Raw genomic sequence first — 10,140 nt, 5'->3', positions numbered from 1 at the left:
GGCCGTTTTGAGTATTATAACCCCGTTCCTTCATTTACTGCTCAATTTATGCTTTATAGTTATTTTATGACTTACCGAGTTAGTGAGTTCGGGTCCGGAAGGAATTTAGAGTGAAATGAGACACTTAGTCTCATAATTGAAAATTTAAGTTAGAAAAGTGGACCGGATATGGACCTATGTGTAAATGACATCGGATTTGAATTTTGATGACTTCAATAGCTCCGTATGGTGATTTTGGGCATAGGAGCGTGTCCGAAATATTATTTGGAGGTCCGTAGAGAAATTAGGCTTGAAATGCCGAAAGTTGATTTTTTGGGAAGTTTGACCGGAGGATTGACTTTTTGATATCGGGGTCGGAATCCGATTCTAAAAATTTAAATACCTCTGTTATGTCATTTATAACTTGTGTGCAAAATTTAAGGTCAATCGGATGTGAATTGATAGGTTCCGGAGTCATTTGTAGAAGCTAAAAATTTCAAAGTTCATTAGACTTGAATTGGGGTGTAATTCATGGTTTTAGCGTTGTTTGAGGTGATTTGAGAGTTCGACTAAGTCCGTATGATATTTTAAGACTTGTTGGTATATTTGGTTGAGGTCCAGAGGGGCTCGGGAGAGTTTTGGATGGTTAACGGATCATTTTTGGCCTTGGTGAGATTGCTGATATCTATTGCTGCATTTTTCTGATTTTCTCTTTCGCGTTCGCGAGTGGGCCCTTGCATTAGCGAAGGGTATTTTCTGAGTGTGAGGTTTTGTTCTTCGCGTTTGCGAAGGGAAGGACACGAACGCGAAGGTATGGTCTGTGTATGCATCGCGAACGCGTGAGAGGTGTCGCGTTCGCGAAGAGGAGTGAGGCTATTGGGGACCCCCGTGTCCTTGTTCTACGCGTTCGCGAGGTGGCAGTCGCGTTCGCGAAGGTCTGAGCTGGTAAAGCTTCGCGTTCGCGAAGGGTAAGATTTTCAAAGCTTCGCATTCGCGAAGCCACGGTCGCGTTCGCGAAGGGTTAACGAATAAGAGAGGTCTGGATAGAGAGTTTAAGTTCTGAAAATTGGACGAAGTTTTTGACGGATTTGAGCTCGGGAAGAGACGATTTTCGGGAGTTTTTCAAGGAAAATAACGGGGTAAGTGTTCTTAACTCAATATTGGTTAAATTACCCGAATCCATGGTTGTTTGTATCATTTAATTGGTGAATTAAGTTGGAAAAGTTTGAAAACCCTCTTAGTTTAAATTAAAAATTTGAGGGTCGAGTTGGGGCCGGATTTTGATAAAATTTGTATGGTTAGACTCGTGGTTGAATGGGTTTTTAGATTTTGTATATTTTGTCGAGTTCCAAGACATGGGCCCCACATGCGATTTTTGAGCTAAAATTCAGATTTTTATGGAGAATTAGCATTTTCTTATGGAGTTAATTCCAATAAATTTTATTGACTGAAACGAATTATTTGTGACTAGATTCGAGGCATTCGGAGGCCGATTTGCGAGGCAAAGGCATAGCAGAGTAAAGAATTTCACGCTCTGAGGTAAGTAACAATTTTAAATCTGGTCCCGAGGGTATGAAACCCCGGATTTTGATATCATGTGATTATTTTGGAGATAACGTACATGCTAGGTGACGGGCATACACCAAGGGAGTTGTGACTTGGTCCGTCCCGGAAAAATTGTAAAGTTGAATAATTTATTGTTAGTTATATGCTCTCTATGTGTTGATAAAATTTGATTGTAAATCATGTTACAAATCATGCTTAGGCTATGTGATAGTACTGTTGGGACCCACAGAGGTTGCGTACTTGTCGAATTGCCTGCTAAATGTTATATGTACTCAGTCTCAATTTTTACTTGCACATTTTATCTCAGTCTCGGTTATTATTATTGATACATCATATCATTATTGATTGGGCTGATTTCATGATTATTGAGAGCCCGAGAGACTGTAGAGATTTATGACTGAGTGAGGCCGAGGGCCTAATTGTAAGATATTGATACCATAGCACGTGAATTGTCCGTGCATCACGTGAGTTGGCCGTGCAGATCCTTATATTATACTATAGCACGTGAGTTGGCCGTGCGGATCCAGATATTTATATTATGGCACATGAGTTGTCCGTGCAGATTATAGCGCTTAGGCTATAGGAGCCCCTCCGGAGTCTGTAAACCTCAAGTGAGCGTGGGTACCCATTGAGAGTGAGTGATGAGGGCTGGGAGCCCAGTGAGTGATTGTTGTCCTCAGAGGTTGTACTTGATTTTCATTTGTTGTTGCACTTAGTTGCTATCTGTCATTGTTGTAAAATCTCTGAAAGATTTTTATATACGGATTACATGAACAGGAACTGTATAAAAAATTGATTTGACATTAAACTGCCAGATTTGATAACATGTCTATTCTTTGCTGGAATTACTGGAAATGAACCATAACTATGTAGCTCGTTACTATCTTCAGTTTCTTATTTATTATTGTTACTTGCTGAGTTGGTTGTACTCATACTATACCCTGCACTTCGTGTGCAGATCTAGGGGTTTCCGGACATAACGGGTGTTGATCCTTTCGCGCAGTTGATTTTCAGGAGATTTTGATGTAGCTGCCGTATTCCGCAGACCTTGTCTCTCCTTCTCTATCTCTTTGTTTACTGTATTTGGTCTCAGACTATTATAGACCATATTTTCCAGACTTGTATTCATATTAGATGCTTATGTACTAAGTCATATTAGATGCTTATGTACTCAGTGACACCAGATTTTGGAAAGTGTTCGTATCAGTATTTGTGGGATTATATATTGTATTTAAAATATTACATTTTCAGACTTAAAAAAATTTGTGGTTCATTGAGATTTTCAATTCTTTTTATAATGTATTATTGTATATTATATATAATATATTTCTGTATTTTTAATTTTATATATATATATATATATATATATATATATATATATATATATATATATATATATTATAATGACCCAGTCAGTCGTTCTGAGAGTTATAGCCCCGTTTTTCCTATTTTTACTTATTTATGTGTTGTTCAGCTGTGTTTAGTTTGTATCGAGTTGGTAGGTTTGGGTTCGGAGTAGTTTTGAAGTGAAATGAGACACTTAATCTCTTAGTTAGAAAGCTAAGTTAGAAAAGTCAACTGGAAGTTGACTGATGAATAAATGAATTCGGACTTGGATTTTTATGATTCGTTAACTTCGTTGAGTGATTTTAGACTTAGGAGTGTGTCCGGAATGTAATTTTGAGGTTCGTGGTAGAATTAGGCTTAAATTGGCAAAAGTTAAAAATTTGGCAATTTTGGTCGGCAGTGAAAAATTAAGTATCAGGGTCGGAATGGAATTTCGGAAGTTGGAGTAGGTTCGTAGTGTCCTTTGTGACGTATGTGCAAAATTTGAGATCATTCAGACGTGGTTTGATAGGTTTCGGCGTCGTTGGCGAGCCCGCAGGTGCCATGAGGCTGCCGCAGGTGCGAAGCCTGGTCGGTTAAGTGGAATGCGAAGGTGCACACCTGCCGCGCAGGTGCGAAAAAGAGGGTCGCAGGTGCGGAACCCCTGGGGCAGAATCTATAAAAGTAAACCTTCGCGAATATTTGCCCCCTTTCCACCATTGTTGAACGGTTTTGAGCTTTGGGACAGTGTTTTTCAAGGGAGAATCATGATACATCAGTGAGGTAAGTTACTTGGGTTTAATTACACGCGTTTATGATGTTTTTCCACTGATTAGCTATGAAATTAGTAAGGGTTTAGGGTGAAATTGAGGGAGTTAGAGTTTGAGTTTTGGAGAGTTTTAAGTGAGGATTTGAGGGACCAAACAGAGTCCGATTTTGACGAATTTTATATGGTTAGACTCGGGTGAGGATGAGGTTTGTTATTCTTCTATTTTTGATTGGTTTTGAGACGTGGGCCCGGGGGTCGGGTTTTGGCCGATTTCGGATTTTTGGCCTATTTATGTAGTTTTTATTGTGGAATTCGATTCTTTAGCCTATGTTGATAGTAGTATTCTCATTTTGGTTAGATTCGAAGTTTTTTGAGACCGAGTCCAGAGACGAGGGCATCCCGTAGTAGGATTTTACGCTGTTAAGATAAGTAACAGTTTTTACTCTGACTTTGAGTGTATAAACCCTGAGATTTGACATCACGTGATTGTTTGGAAGTGACACCCATGCTAGGTGACGGGTGTGTGGGTGTTCACCGCGAGGGATTGAGACTTGGTCCGTCCCGTGAGGCTGTGAAGCCTAATGGCTATTATCTGTGGTTATGTGTTTATTTGTTGTTGAACTTGTTTGCCTTCATGTTAGAGATCATGCTTAGACTTTATTCATGCTCACATTATTTGCACTCAGTCATAGATATTATTGTACATGTTTACCTCAGTCCCTATTATTTTGCTGATATGTTGTGATACTTGACGTGGGTTGTGTTTCCCTTATTTGTTGATGATGGTGAGGCTAGAGAGGTACATAACTGAGTGAGGCTGAGGGCCTGTTGTGAGGTATTTGATTAAGGCACGTGAGTTGTCCGTGCAGCACGTGAGTTGTCCGTGCGGATCCAGGTATTGATACCATAGCGCGTGAGTTGTCCGCGTAGCACGTGAGTTGACCGTGCAGATCCAGGGATTGATATTATGGCACGTGAGTTGTCCGTGCTTAGCGCTTGGGGTTTGGGAGCCCCTCTGGAGTCTGTACATACCCCCAGTGAGCGCAGGTACCTATTGAGTGTTGAGTGTATTGAGTGCTGAGTGCCGAGTGGTGAGTAATGGAGTGACATTGCTGTGAGGTTACATTTACTTTTGTTGTTGCTGCATTTTACCTGTTAATTTATTTATGGCATTTGTTTGTTTTATGGAATTTACCTATTTATTCATGTTTATTGTCAATTGTGAAAATAAATAATTGATCTATTTTACTTAGCTCGTCACTACAACTCAGTTCCTTAGTTATTTATGTTACTACTAGTCGGTTGTACTCATACTACACCATGCAGTTTATGTGCAGATCCAGGTGAGTTAGAGCGCGGCGATCGTTGAGTTCAGGCCGGCTATCGTTGAAGACTGCAAGGTAGCTGCTAGCATCTACAGGACCTTGTTACTCCTTTTATCATTTTTTCTTTTGGACTTATTGACAGTTAGGCAGTTTTATTTCTTAGTTCATAGATTTAGACACTCATGACTTAGTGACACCCTGATGTTTGGGGCTTGTTTCCGTATTTTCTATAATTATATTTAAAGTTGATTTACTTTATGAAAAATTCAAATGTTGGAAATATTTTATGAAATTCTTATAATCGATTTTGTAGTAATATTTTGGGAAATAGGCTTGCCTTGTAACACGATAGGCGCCATCAGGACCATGGTTAGATTTTGGGTCGTGACAAGTTGGTATCAGAGCCTAGGTTACATAGGTATCACGAGTCATGAGCGGGTTTAGTAGAGTCTTGCGGATCGGTATGGAGATGTTTGTAATTATCTTCGAGAGGCTACAGAACCTTTAGGAAACTCCACATTCTTGAATTCTTGTCGTGAAAATCTGTTCACTCTAGTAACTAAACATTTGTTGTTTCATTCTCTCATAGATGGTGAGGACTCGTGCTACCAGTCAGGAGGGCCAGCCACTAGTACCACCAGCCAGGGCCGTGAGAGGCCGAGGCCGCGGTAGAGGCCGTGGTAGGGTCATAGGTGCAGCCCGTACAACAGCTGGGGCAGTACCTACAGATCCATCGGTTGTCCCAGATCAGGACCAGGTTCCAGTTGCTGATGCACCAGCTCAGGCACCACCTGTGCCTATTGTGATTCTAGGACTTCAGGAGGCCCTAGCTCAGATTCTGACAGCATGTACCGGCCTTGCTCAGGCGGTCTCTATCTCGACGGCCGCATCCACTTCTCAGGCTGGGGGAGGCACTCACACTCCTGTCGCTCGTACACCCGAGCAGGTTGTTTAGGGACTTCAGACACCGGAGGCACCACCAGCCCAGCCGGTTGCAACTGCTCAGGACTATGTAGCTCCTGTGATGCCAGAGGATGAGTAGCGCAGATTGGAGAGGTTTGGGAGACTCCAGCCTCCGTCATTTAGTGGTGTTGAGGGTGAGGATGCACAAGGTTTCTTGGACAAGTGTCATAGGATGCTTCGGACCACGGGTATTCTGGAGACCAGTGGGGTCTCATTCACTACTTTTCAGTTTTCTGGGGCTGCACTTAATTAGTGGGAGGCTTACGAGAGGCGTAGGCCGGTTGGCGCAACTCCCATTTCTTAGCAGCAGTTTTCTGTTCTCTTTCTGGAGAAGTTTGTACCTGAGTCCCACAGAGAGGAGCTGCGCAAGCAGTTTGATCAGCTTCGCCAGGGGGAGATGTCTGTTACACAGTATGAGATGCGGTTCTCTGAGATAGCTCGTCATACGGTCTGGTTGGTTCCCACAAACCGAGAGAGGATCAGGAGGTTTATAGATGGTTTCATTTTTCAGCTTCGATTGCTTATGACCAGGGATAGGGTATCCGGGGCTACCTTTAATGAGGTTGTCGACATTACTCGACAGATTGAGATGGTTCGAGGTCAGGAGAGGGATGAGAGAGAGGCTAAGATGCCTCGTGGTCAGGGTGGTTTCAGTGGTGCTCCCCAAGGAGGTCAGTTTTAGCAGGGCCAGTTTCAGCAGAGTTAGTTATCATTCAGTGCATTGCCAGCGCAGGGTTCTCATTATGCCCCGCCCGCTCAGGTATCATCGAGTAATTCTTTTGGGCATCAAGAGCAGCAGTTTCGTCAGAGGAGGGGATGTTTCGAGTGCAGGAATGTTGGTCACATTGCGAGATATTGCCTTTGGCTATTGGGTGGGACTCTACAGCGGAGTACTTGGCTAACGGCACCAGCACTAGTTCCTCCACCACCCGCCCAGCCACCTAGGGTTGGAGTTCAGCCAGCTAGGGGTGGAGCCCAGTCAGCTATGGGTCTCCCGAGAGGGGGAGGCAGATCAGGGGGTGGTCAAGCCCGTTTATATGCCCTCCCAGCCAGACCAGATGCTATTGCTTCAGATGCTGTGATTTCAGGTATGTTCTTTTGTTAGACTCATTCGAGGACGGACGTTTGTTTAAGAGGGGGAGGATGTAACGACCCGGTCAGTCGTTCTCAGAGTTATAGCTCCGTTTTCCCCATTTATACTTATTTATGTGTTGTTCAGCTGTATTGAGTTGTATCGAGTTGGTAGGTTTGGGTTCGGAGTAGTTTTGGAGTGAAATGAGACACTTAGTCTCTTAGTTAGAAAGCTAAGTTAGAAAAGTCAATCGAAAGTTGACTTATGAGTAAACAAGTTCGGACTTGAATTTTTATGATTCGGTTAGCTTCGTTTAGTGATTTTAGACGTAAAATGTGTCCGGAATGTAATCTGGAGGTCCGTGATAGAATTAGGTTGAATTTGCGAAAGTTAGAAATTTGGCAATTTTGGTCGGCAGTGAAAAATTAGGTATCGGGGTCGGAATAGAATTTTGGAAGTTGGAGTATATTCGTAGTGTCATTTGTGACGTGTGCAAAATTTGAGGTCATTCGGACATGGTTTGATAGGTTTCAGCGTCGTTGGCGAATTTTGGAAGTTTAGCAGTTCTTAGGCTTGAATCCGAGGTTGAATTGGTGTTATTTTGGGCGTTCCGAAGGTTCGACTAAGTTCGGGTAGTGATATATGACTTGTTGAAATTATTGGTTGAGGTCTCGAGGGGCTCGGGATGATTTCGGATGGGTATCGGGGAGTTTGGAAGTTGGAAAATGCAGCTGAAGTTGCTGGTGTAATGTTACTGGTGTGGCCGCACCTGCGGATGGGGAGCCGCAGGTGCGATGATCGCAGGTGTGTGGGAAGCTCGCAGATGCGGAGATGGAGGCCAGGGGCATGGTCCCAGATGCGAAGACAAGATCGCACCTGCGAGCCTGTAGGTGCGAGGAGGCTGCCGCAAGTGCGAAGCCTGGTCGGTTAAGTGGAATGCGCAAGTGCGCACCTGGGACTGCAGGTGCGGCCGCGCAAGTGCGAAGAAGAGGTTTGTAGGTGCGGAACCACTGGGGTAGAACCTATAAAATTAAACCTTCACGAATATTTGCCCTTTTTCCACCATTGTTGAACGGTTTTGAGCTTTGGGGCAGTGATTTTCAAGGGAGAATCACGAGACATCAGTGAGGTAAGTCGCTTGGGTTTAATTACATGTGTTTATGATATTTTTCCATTGATTAGGTATGAAATTAGTTGGGGTTTAGGGTGAAATTGAGGAAGTTAGGGTTTGAGTTTTGGAGAGTTTTAAGTGAGGTTTTGAGGGACCAAACGGAGTCCGATTTTGACGAATTTTATATGGTTAGAATCGGGTGAGGACGAGGTTTGTTATTCTGCTATTTTTGACTGGTTTTGAGATGTGGGCCCGGGATCGGGTTTTGGCCGATTTTGGATTTTTGGCCTATTTATGTAGTTTTTATTGTGGAATTCGATTTTTTAGCCTATGTTGATAGTAGTATTCTGATTTTGGTTAGATTCAGAGCTTTTTGAGACCGAGTCCAGAGACGAGGGCATCCCGGAGTAGGATTTTACACTGTTAAGGTAAGTAACAATTTTTACTCTGGCTTTGAGGGTATAAACCTGGAGATTTGACATCACGTGATTGTTTGGAAGTGACACCCATGCTAGGTGACGGGTGTGTGGGTGTGCACCGCGAGGGATTGAGACTTGGTCCGTCCTGTGAGGCTGTGAGGCCTAATGGCTATTATTTGTGGTTATGTATTTATTTGTTGTTGAACTTGTTTGCCTTCATGTTAGAGATTATGCTTTGGCTTTATTCATGCTCACATTATTTGCACTCAGTCATAGATATTATTGTACATGTTTACCTCAGTCCCTATTATTTTGCTGATATGTTGTGATACTTGACGTGGGTTGTGTTTCCCTTATTTGTTGATGATGGTGAGGCTAGAGAGGTACATAACTGAGTGAGGCCGAGGGCCTGTTGTGAGGTATTTGATTAAGGCACGTGAGTTGTCCGTGCAGCGCGTGAGTTATCCGCGTAGCACGTGAGTTGACCGTGCTGATCCAGGGATTGATATTATGGCAGGTGAGTTTTCCGTGCAGTACGTGAGTTGTCCGTGCTTAGCGCTTGGAGTTTGGGAGCCCCTCCGGAGTCTGTACACACCCCAGTGAGCGCAAGTACCTATTGAGTGTTGAGTGTATTGAGTGCTGAGTGCCGAGTGCTGAGTGATGGAGTGACATTGCTGTGAGGTTACATTTACTTTTGTTGTTGCTGCATTTTACCTGTTAATTTCTTTGTGGCATTTGTTTGTTTTATGGAATTTACCTATTTATTCATGTTTATTGTCAATTGTAAAAATAAATAATTGATCTATTTTACTTAGCTCGTCACTACTACTCAGTTCCTTAGTTATTTCTGTTACTACTGAGTCGGCTGTACTCATACTACACCCTGCAGTTTATGTGCAGATCCAGGTGAGTTAGAGCGCGGCGATCGTTGAGTTCAGGCCGGCTATCGTTGGAGACTGCATGGTAGCTGCTAGCGTCCGCAGGACCTTGTTACTTCTTTTATCATTTCTTCTTTTGGACTGTATTGACAGTCAGGCAGTTTTATTTCTTAGTTCATAGATTTAGACGCTCATGACTTAGTGACACCCCGATGTTTGGGGCTCGTTTCCGTATTTTCTATAATTATATTTAGAGTTGATTTACTTTATGAAAAATTTAAATATTGGTATTGTTTTATTAAATTCTTATAATCGATTTAGTAGTAATATTTTGGGAAATAGGCTTGCCTTATAACACGATAGGCGCCATCACGACCATGGTTAGATTTTTGGTCATGACAGACGATTCCAATAGGTTCATATGATGATTTTGGACTCGGGCATGTGTTCGGATCGTGTTTCGGATGACCCAGGAGCGTTTCAGCGCTTAATGTTGAAAGTTGGTGCATTGAAGGTTTTCTTTATTTGATTGATTATTCTCACAGATAGAAAGAGATGAGATCATTTGATATATCAATGTGATATAGTGCTATAGTGGTCATCAATAATTAACTTTATGGAGAATTTTCAGGGGCTAATTATGGGATATGTTTCAAAATGGTATTCTCCTTTGACAGGGACTCCACTGTATGTTTAGATTATATTTTTATACATTTCTCGTAGAATATGTAA

The sequence above is a fragment of the Nicotiana tabacum genome, chromosome 19 (assembly GCF_000715075.1).
Source record: "Nicotiana tabacum cultivar K326 chromosome 19, ASM71507v2, whole genome shotgun sequence".
In the NCBI taxonomy this organism is placed as follows: Eukaryota; Viridiplantae; Streptophyta; class Magnoliopsida; order Solanales; family Solanaceae; genus Nicotiana; species Nicotiana tabacum.
The sequence above is the reverse complement of the archived record's forward strand: the minus strand, read 5'-3'. Positions refer to the sequence as shown.